Source organism: Bos javanicus, chromosome 5, assembly GCF_032452875.1.
Source record: "Bos javanicus breed banteng chromosome 5, ARS-OSU_banteng_1.0, whole genome shotgun sequence".
Taxonomy (NCBI): domain Eukaryota; kingdom Metazoa; phylum Chordata; class Mammalia; order Artiodactyla; family Bovidae; genus Bos; species Bos javanicus.
This window is the reverse complement of record NC_083872.1, coordinates 39,060,932-39,071,625: the sequence shown is the minus strand read 5'-3', so window position 1 is coordinate 39,071,625 and position 10,694 is coordinate 39,060,932.

Sequence of the window (10,694 nt, the reverse complement as noted above, 5' to 3'; positions counted from 1 at the left end):
GGACTGTATAGTCTATGGGGTCACAAAGAGTTGGACACAACTGTGAAGAAGGCTGAGTGCCAAAGAATTGATGCTTTTGAACTGTGGTGTTGGAGAAGACTCTTGAGAGTGCCTTGGACTGCAAGGAGATCCAACCAGTCCATTCTGAAGGAGATCAGCCCTGGGATTTCTTTGGAAGGAATGATGCTAAAGCTGAAACTCCAGTACTTTGGCCACCTCATGTGAAGAGTTGACTCATTGGAAAAGACTCTGATGCTGGGAGGGATTGGGGGCAGGAGGAGAAGGGGATGACAGAGGATGAGATGGCTGGATGGCATCACTGACTCGATGGACGTGAGTCTTGGTGAACTCCAGGAGTTGGTGATGGACAGGGAGGCCTGGCGTGCTGCGATTCATGGGGTCACAAAGAGTCAGACATGACTGAGTGACTGAACTGACTGAACTGAACTGAGCAACTTTCACTGGCATTGCCTTTCTTTGGGACTGGAATGAAAACTGACCTTTTCCAGTTCTGTGGCCACTGCTGAGTTTTCCAAATTTGCTGGCATGTTGAGTGCAGCACTTTCACAGCATCATCTTTTTGCATTTGAAATAGCTCAGCTGGAATTCCATCACCTCCACTAGCTTTGTAGAGATTCTTCCTAAGGAGGCCCTCTTGACTTCACATTCCAGGATGTCTGGCTCTAGGTAAGTGATAACACCATTGTGATTATCTGGGTCATGAAGATCTTTTTTGTATAGGTTATTCTGCGTATTCTTGCCACCTCTTCTTAATATCTTCTGCTTCTGTTAAGACCATACCATTTCTGTCCTTTATTGTGTCCATCTTTGCATGAAATATTCCCTTGGTATCTCCAATTTTCTTGAAGAGATGTCTAGTCTTTCCCATTCTATTGTTTTCCTCTATTTCTTTGCATTGATCACTGAGGAAGACTTTTTACCTCTCCTTGCTGTTCTTTGAAACTCTGCATTCAAATGGGTATATCCTTCCTTTTCTCCTTTGCCTTTAGCTTCTCTTCTTTCCTCAGCTATTTGTAAAGGCTCCTCAGACTACCATTTTGCTCTTTTGCATTTCTTTTTCTTGGGAATGGTCTTGATCACTGCCTCCTGTACAGTGTTGCAAACCTCCATCCATAGTTCTTCAGGCACTCTCTCAGATCTAATACCTTGAATCTATTTGTCACTTCCACTGTATAATCATAAGGGATTTGATTTAGGTCATACCTGAATGGTCTAGTGGTTTTCTCTACTTTCTTCAATTTAAGTCTGAATTTTGCAATAAGAAGTTCGTGATCTGAGCCACAGTCAGCTTCCAGTCTTGTTTTTGCTGACTGTATAAAGCTTCTCCATCTTTGACTGCAAAGAATATAATCAATCTAATTTCAGTATTGACCATCTGGTGATGTTCATGTGTAGAATTCTCTTGTGTTGTTGGAAGAGGGTGTTTGTATGACCAGTGTATCTCTTGGCAAAGTTCTGTTAGCCTTTGCCTTGATTCATTTTGTACTCCAAGGCCAAATTTGCCTGTTATGCCAGGCAATTTCCTAGTTTTCCTACTTTTGCATTTCAGTCCCCTATAATGAAAAGGACATCTTTTTTGGGTGTTAATTCTAGAAGGTCTTGTAGGTCTTCATAGAACCGTTCAACTTCAGCTTTTTCAGCATTATTGGTTGGGTCATAGACTTGGATTACTGTGATATTGAATGGTTTGCCTTGGAAATGAACAGAGTCATTCTGTCGTTTTTGAGATTGCACCCAAGTACTGCATTTTGGACTGTTTTTTTTTTTACTATGAGGGCTACTCCATTTCTTCTAAGGGATTCTTACCCACAGTAGTAGATATAATGGTCATCTGAGTTAAATTCACCCATTTCTGTCCATTTTAATTCACTGATTCCTAAAATGTCAATGTTCACTCTTGTCGTCTGTTTGACCACTTCCAATTTACCTTTATTCATGGACATAACACGACAGAGCGACTGAACTGAACTGAACTGATGGACATAACATTCCATCTTCCTATGCAGTATTGTTTTTTATAGCATCGGACTTTACTTCCATCACCAGTCGTATCCACAACTGGGTCTTGTTTTTGCTTTGGCTCCATCTCTTTATTGGGCACCTACTGACCTGGGGAGTTCATCTTTCAGTGTCCTGTCTTTTTGCCTTTTCATACTGTTCATGGAGTTCTCAAAGCAAGAATGCTGAAGTGGTTTGCCATTGCCTTCTCCAGTGGACCACATTTTGTCAGAATTCTCCACCATGACCCATCCATCTTGGGTGGCCCTACATGGCATGGCTCATTGTTTAATTGAGTTAGACAAGGCTATGGTCCATGTGATATGTTTCATTAGTTTTCTGTTATTGTGGTTTTCATTCTGTCTGCCCTTTGAGGGATAAGGATATGAGGCTTATGGAAGCTTCCTGCTGGCAGAGGCTGATTGAAGGGGAAACTGGATCTTGTTCTAATGGGTGGGGCCATGCACAGTAAATCTTGAATTCAATTTTCTGTGATGGGCATGGCTGTGTTCCCTGTTGTTTGAGACCAAATTATAGTGGAGGTAATGAAGATAATGGCGACCTCCTTCAAAAGGTCCTATGCACACACTGCCGCACTCAGTGCCTCTGAACCTGCAGCAGGCCACTGACGACCCACATCTCCACCAGAGACTCATGGACACGAACTCACAGGCAAGTCTGGGTCAGTTGATCCTGGTGTGCACCTGGTTTTGTTTGTGCCCTCCAAGAGTCTGTTTCTCTAGTCCTGTGTAAGTTCTGGTGGCTCTGTAGTGGGATTAAATGTGACCTCCTCCAAGAGGGCTTATGCCACGCCCAGGTCTGCTGCACCCAGAGCCCCTGCCCCCATGGCAGGCCACTGCTGAACCACACCGCTGCAGGAGACACTCAAACACTCAAAGGCAGGTCTGGCTCAGTCTCTGTGGGGTCTCCTGGTGCACAAGGTTTGTTTGGTCCCCCCAAACATCTCTGGTGGGTAAGGGGTTTGATTCTAAATGCGATTTTGCCCCTCCTATCATCTTGCTGGGGCTTCTCCTTTGCCCTTGGATGTGGGGTACCTTTTTTTGGTGGGCTCCAACATTCTCCTATCGATGATTGTTCAGCAGCAAGTTGTAATTTTGGAGTTCCCACAGGAGAAGATAAGCGCACGTCCTTCTACTCTGCCATCTTGGCACAAATAACAAAAATTGATCAGAAAGGTGTAGGAATTGCTCAAGGTGTTGTTAGGAGGCTGAAAGTCATACTTGGCATAGAATTATTAAAAGTGGCTTGTATTCTGATGTTTCACATGTCTCAATATTGCAATGAAAACTCTGCAAAAAGCAGAAAACAATACAGTACTCAGTTTCCAGTTCCTCCATTAAATAGTACACCTGCATTCGTTTTTCTTGTGGATTGAAGTTTACAATCTATTTAGAGGGATGAAGTTCTCAGACATAAAATGTTAATGCAAAGTACTTCACATAGGTACAAGAGGTTAAGTGCTGAATGTGTGGCACATACTACAAGTTGAGAGAAGGAAAATGCTGTGAGGTACCCAGTGAGGTTCACAGACAATATAGGACCTAAGCTGTGCCTGGAGAGATGAATATAATTTGCATTGATGAAGTGATGTCAGAAGGACTTTTCAAAAGGAAGAGGCATCATGAGCCAATGTGCAAGTATGGCAATCCAGGCAACCATGGTCTACCTAGCTGCCAGGGGATTCACATGAGGGAACCATGGGCCATAAATGTGCAGAAAGAGTTCAAGGTCAGATTTCAGCAGCCATGACAAAACCTCCAAAGGAATTTGCATCTGATCAAACAAATAATAAGAAACCATTAGGGGTTTTGCACAATGGTTTTTGAGATGGTTGTCAAAGCATGAGAGAGAAAGAAGCATTTAGAAAAGGAAAGAAAGCATCTATTTTCCAAGAGAGCAAAAGAATCGGACTTCAGAAGTGGCTGGCCAAAGTATTTAAATTTAAAAGCTGCAGAATTACCCAGGTTACCAAGTTTACATAATTCTGTCCATCAAGGAAAAACAGCAGTTTTCTCATAAGATTATCACATTCAAATGGTCATGATGTATCTTCAGACACCAACATGGCAAATAACAGGTATAAAATGATTTTCAGGAAATATTCAAGGTTTTGCTCTGCATGGGCCAAACCCAGTCAAGGTGGCCTCGTTATTTTTGGTATACGTCAGAGGGTTACATGTTTTCTCTGACTGTCACATATGAATTGCTTAAGCATATTAGAAAGAGGGCAAAATGTCACTCTTAGCTTCTACAGGATCAACTCAGAATTTGAAGCCAATAAACTTGACACGTGTTCAGTCAGGTTGTTGAGATGAGCAGATGTCTCTGTAGATCTGAGCTGCTTGTGTTTTCCAGCTTCACCACAAAGAAACTGAGGCAGAAGTGTCACTGACAGGCTCCATAACATATCCCACTGGGCCGCGGTATGCAGTTGACAGCATGGCTGTCTGTTCCACTTCCCCAGCCCTTCTGATTAGGCTGTTGATTCATTTCACTTCTCATTCAGTAATAACTACCAGTGAATTAATTCAAGTGTGGGTGTTTTGGAGTTGCTATCAACAAGACAAATGATACAAGCTTCACCAGCAGGGCCCATAATTCAATTATTCTTAATTAGGCAGTGCTAATCTGAGGAGGAGCCATCCTACAAGATCCCAGATGCCTCCCTGGATATATCAGCATTATTGTCAGAGCATCTGCCTCCTTTATTGCTCATTCCAAAACATATGATTTACTTCTTATTATATTGTGGGGTTTTCCCCCTTGAACCTGGAATGTGCAATTGGTGTCTTATTATTACATTTTTCATCCAGCCACAGAAGGAGCAATGTGAGGTTACAAATATGCCTCGGTGGTGTCATACCAATTCAGCCATTAAGAGAGTCCCATTATTTCTGCCTGGCTCCATCTGCTCCTGTGCTGATGGGAGGAATCTCTTTTTAAAATCTTGACTGTATTCATTTGGTCTTTACTACACAATGGACTATTGTTCAATAACTAAGTATTAAAAATACAATAATTCTATACAGTATATTGTATAAAGCAGAGAATTTTTTCCATACCTGTTATTCAAAGTTGCAGATTCAGACCTTCTCGGGTCTTCATTTGTGTCACACAATGACTTTTTTCTAACAGAGTGTTGACTTGGATTTTTCTGTTATCTTGACATTGCTGTTAATTTAGTCGCTCTTTGTACTGATCTGACATACACAGCATTCAGTGCCAAAATAGACACACAGCTCCACAACTCTGCAGTTGCAGTTGTGTCTGTAGACATATTTATAAAACTGCATTAGGGCAGTGGGAGTTGGTAGTGGGGGTCAGAGGCGAAGAAAGAATAAATTACAGATGTTTGGGACTTGGAAGTAGAAAGGGGTTCTCAAAATGCACCAAATAAAATGACCTTTTTTGATGCTTTTCCTTATACAAAATGCTTTTACTATTTTGTGAAATTATGATAAACATGATTAAGTTTGGTTCAGTAGCTCAGTCGTGTCTGACTCTTTGTGACCCCATGGCTGTAGAGGACTGAGAATACTTCAAAGATGTTTTGCTCAACAATTGACATCTTAATCATTTCATTTTTAAAAACTAAATTATAAATTAATATGATGTAAATTGAAATACAAATAAAACTTTCCCTTTAAAAGTAATTTCTGAGTGGAAAGCTTGTCCTTCGAGTTTTTGTCTTCTCCCCACTGATGGCAGTTTTCCCCTCAGCTGGTTTGATGTCATTTTATTGAGAAGCACTGTGTTCTCTAACAGGGTGGTAACCCTGAGGCAGAAGGAACCCTCTACCCAGACTGGATTCTGCAATGAGAAGTGTGTCAACCACTAGCACCTTTATGGTGTGTGTGTGGTGTAACACATACACCATTAAATTTAACATCTCATCCATGTTTAAGTGGACAGTTCAGTAGTGCCAAATACATTCACACTGCTCTGCAACCCATGACCAGAATTCTCCTCACCTTTTAAATCTGAAACTCTCTATCCATTTAAACTGTAACTCCCATTCCATCCTACCCCATCCTCTGGCATTTATGCCCTTTTAAGAAACTCCTGTTTCGTTTCCTTTCAGTGCTGCCTGTTTGATGGTCCCGACCAGTTTTCTGCTTCCAGGAATTAAAGGTGTTGGCTCTGCCAGCTTCCGCTCTCTGCCCAAGCAGCCCTCTTAGCTTTGTCGCACTCATCTCCATGCTTCTCCTCATCACTCCTCTCCTACTCAGTGCTCCCCGTTTCCTCCTTAGCATCCATAGTGGCTGGAACAGCTCTTCCTTCTCCCCAGATTTATTTTCTTGTAGACTGACTCTGAGTTGACATTTTAAACACAAGTTTAAAACTTTTCTGAAGGCTGTGTTTGCTGAGTAGCAGTAGTAGCAGGGGTGTAGGCGGCTATAGCAAAGCAAAACAGAGACTGAGGAGACAATGAAAAGATGGCTGCCTAGAGCACCTGGACCAGAATTCATTCCTAAAAACCACTTTCTTGGCCATTCTCCCATTAAGAGTCTTTAACCTTCCCTTTTCAACCATAGCTCTGTACTTCCACCCCGCCCCCCACACACACCTTAGCCACTGATACTCCATCTTGTAGCCCACTGTTTACAAACAGCACTGTATAGACGTGTCCGGAGAGATAGGAGGTGGGGGAAAGACCTCTGTGAACACAAATTTAGACAACACTGTGTACTCTTTTCCCCTCTTGGAAATTCCCAATGTTCATTTGAATAATAAAAGCTCTGACAAGTGCTGTAATGAAGAAATCAATGTAATTTCATCTAAAATGTTGTTCAGTTGCTCAGTAGTGTCTGACTCTTTGCAGCCCCCATGGACTGCAGCACGCCAGGCTTCCTGGTCCTTCACTGTCTACCAGAGTTGGCTCAAACCCATGTTCATTAAATCGGTGACGCCATCCAACCATCTCATCTTCTGTTGCCCCCTTCTCCTCTTGTCCTCAATCTTTCCCAGCATCAGGGTGTTTTCCAGTGAGTCAGCTCTTTGCATAGGGGGCCAAAGTATTGGAGCTTCAGCTTAAACATCAGCCCTTCCAATGGGTCTTCAGGATTGATTTCCTTTAGGATTGACTATTTTGATTTCCTTGCTGTCCAAGTGACTCCCAAGAGTCGTCTCCAGTGCCACAATTCAAAAGCATCAATTCTTCAGTGCTTTATGGTCCAACTCTCACATCCATTCATGACTACTGGAAAAAACGTAGCTTTAACTGTACAGAACTTGGTCGGCAAAGTGATGTCTCTGCTTTTTAATATGTTGTCTATGTTTGTCATAGCTTTTCTTCCAAGGAGCAAGCACTTTTTAATTTCATGGTTGCAGTCACTGTCCACAGTGATTTTGGAACCCAGGAAAATAAAATCTGCCACTGTTTCCATTTTTTTCCCATCTATTTGTCATAAAGTGATGGGACCAAATGTCTAAAATAGCCTTTTCCAAATTACTTGACTATGTACCTCATAACATGATGGTGAAAAACACAGGTTTTTGGAGTCATGAAGCTCTAGATTCCAGGACTAACTTTTCTATTTACAAGTTTCACCAAGTTACTTACCCTCTCTGGGCTTTGGTTTCAACATCTGTGCAACAGGTTAAATAACATCTACATTTGTAAGGAAGAAAGGGGAATCCTATAAACTCAATTTCCATGATGACATGGATTCAAACTATTTTGAGTCCATAGATTTAACCTAAATATAATAGTAATAGCAAAAAAAAAAAGTCAGGATCAAAAACTAAAAGAAGCTAATGAAATGTTCCAGATTAAAAGAGGCTAAAGAACCATGACAGTGTCACACAATGTATGTGCATGGATTAAATCTTGAACCAGGAAAAAAAAAAAAAGCTATAAAAGACATTATTGGGATGATTGATAAAATTTGAATACAGGCTGTATTTTAAACAAACAGAATTGTATACTTGTTAAATTTCTGTTTATTTATTTATTTTCTTTGGGCTGTGTTGAGTCTTCACTGCTGCATGGGCTTTTCTCTAGCTGTGGTGCTCGGGCTTCTCACTGTGGCGGTTTCTCTTGTTGTGGAGAACAGGTGCTAGGTCTCTCAGGTTTCGGTGGTTGCAGTGCATGGCTCTAGAGCACAGGCTCAGAAGTTGTGGTGCACAGGCTTAGCTGCTCCACGGCATGCGGGATCTTCCTGGATCAGGGATTGAACCCATATCTCCTGCATTGGCAGGTGGATTCTTTACCACTGAACCCCCAGGAAAGCCCGAAATTTCTCGATTTAAATTATTGTACCATGGTTATAAAAGAGAATGTCCTTATGCCTAGGAAACACACACTGAAGTAGTTAGGGGAAAGGAGGCATAATATGTCCAACTTACTCTCTAATGGTTGAGGGAAGCCTCAGAATGCAACAGGGGAGGTGGAAATGATAAAACAAACGAGGCAAAAGAATTAAGAATATACAGGAGTTCCTGGTGCTATTCTTGTAATTTTCTAGTTTGAAGTGAATGAAAATGAAAACGTACCTAAAATTCATGATAACATATATAATGGTTAGCTCAGGGCTCATCTTCTCAAAAACACCTTTGTGTATCTCCCACTGGCCCCTCCAGTTTGGCCTCCACCACCCTTCTTGCCCCAGTTTGATCTCTGGGGATCTATCTTTGAGGCCTCCATCAGTGGACTCTGTGCTTTCTGGTTTTCACCTGGATTTGCCCAGCAGGAGATGTTCTCTGGGTTCTGGCAACCCTACCTCCCTGCTCTGCCCCTTTGGACTTAGAAGTGATAATAGTTCCCCAGTGTTATGAGCCCTGGATATTCCAACAGTTTGTGTTGTTTTCCCTAAACCTTGACCCCACATTGGTAACTTGTTTCTCCATGTATTTCTGCTCAGTTACCCAATTTGAACATGCTTCATTATACTCCCTAGACACTAGAGATAACAAGATGGTTGAACATGAACCATGAGTTCCAAGTGCTTACAATCCAAAGTAAAAAATTGAATGCAGCTAAATAAAATGCACTGTGATACCCTCAATCATAACCTGAATTACTCAGGCACCTTTCCTAAACTCTCTCTTGCCCGGCCCTGTGGTTTGGAGATTAATCTTGCCTAAATGTTCTCCAGCTGTATTTGAGCCATCCCCAAAGTGGGCCACCTTACAGACACCAGGAGCAGGGTCTTCAATCTCTTCTGCTCTGGCCTCCTCGTGTCCACGTGCCACTGTGTTTGATGACAGTGACACATGTATGATCACCTGCCGAGACGAGTTAATGTGGTTTTCATTCATTTCTCAGAGGAATGATCTTCCCTGTAAATGGTGGCACTAGTGGTAAAGAACCCACCTTTCAATGCAAGAGATATAAGAGACGTGAGTTCTGTTCCTGGGAAGATCCCCTGGAGGAGGGCACGGCAACCTACTCCAGTGTTCTTACCTGGAGAATCCCATGGATAGAGGAGCCTCTGAGGGCTACAGTCCATTGAGTTGAAAAAGAGTCGGACACAACTGAAACAACTTAGCACACACACACAAATCAGAGAAAATGTAGTCAGTGTTAATAGAAATTACTAAAAGTCTTGGAATATTATAACTTAACACCTACCACTCTGCTCTGGAATGTCCTGGTGTTCTTCATCTAATTCACTCACTGCTTCAGTCAGTCACCAGAAGCAACCCCGCCTAAACTTCCAGTGTGAAACAACTGAGAAGATTAACAGATCAAATAAATCTTTAAAATGATGGGAAACTAAACAGCCATTAAAGATTAAAGATATGCTAAACAGCTATATAGACAATAGTGTTTACAATGGTTGAAGTAAGAAAAATAGGTTACAGAACCCCTTGTAGAGTATGAATTCATACACATACACGTATATACATATGTGTGTGTGTGTATGTATGAATTCATACTTCCTGGTGGCTCAGACAGTAAAGCGTCTGTCTACAATGTGGGAGACCTGGGTTCTATCTCTGGGTCGGGAAGTTCCCTGGAGAAGGAAATGGCAACCCACTCCAGTACTCTTGCCTAGAAAATCCCATGGACGGAGGAGCCTGGTGTCCATGGGGTCGCAAAGAGTCGGGCACGACTGAGCGACTTCACTTTCACTATATGAACATGTATGTACTTACACACACACTATAGTCAAATTTGTTAACCTAGGAACTGTTTCCCAGAAGCCCCTTCCCTGTCTGGGTCTGAGCTGGAGTCAGCAGCCACATTCTGAAGGAATTTCCAGTGAGATATAGTCAGACAGACCCAGACTTACCTGGCAGCTTCCAACTTGTTCTAACTCTTCTCATTCCATGTCCATCTCTTCTGCTGCTGCCACAGCAACCCCCATCCCAGCCCACCTCACAGAGGCAAAAGCTTCCCACAGACCTCACCACAAGTCTTGGCTTTTTTGTGAGATGTAGTAGGGCTTCTCAGATTTCCTGCAAGCTTCAACTTATTCACCCACAGCACTGCTTCCGGAGAAGGGCTACTAGCTCTTTCTCAATCCTCCAACTCCCTCTTCTGGACTTTCATTTCTCCAGCTCCCCCAACAATTGGCTAGAGTCTAATTACTATAATTAACCCCTCTTCTGTAACATCCATGGGGACTCTGTTTCCCTGACTGTACCCCGACAGAAACAACACATGAACGTGTGAAGGAAAATATCTGAAAAGATACATACCAAATGGA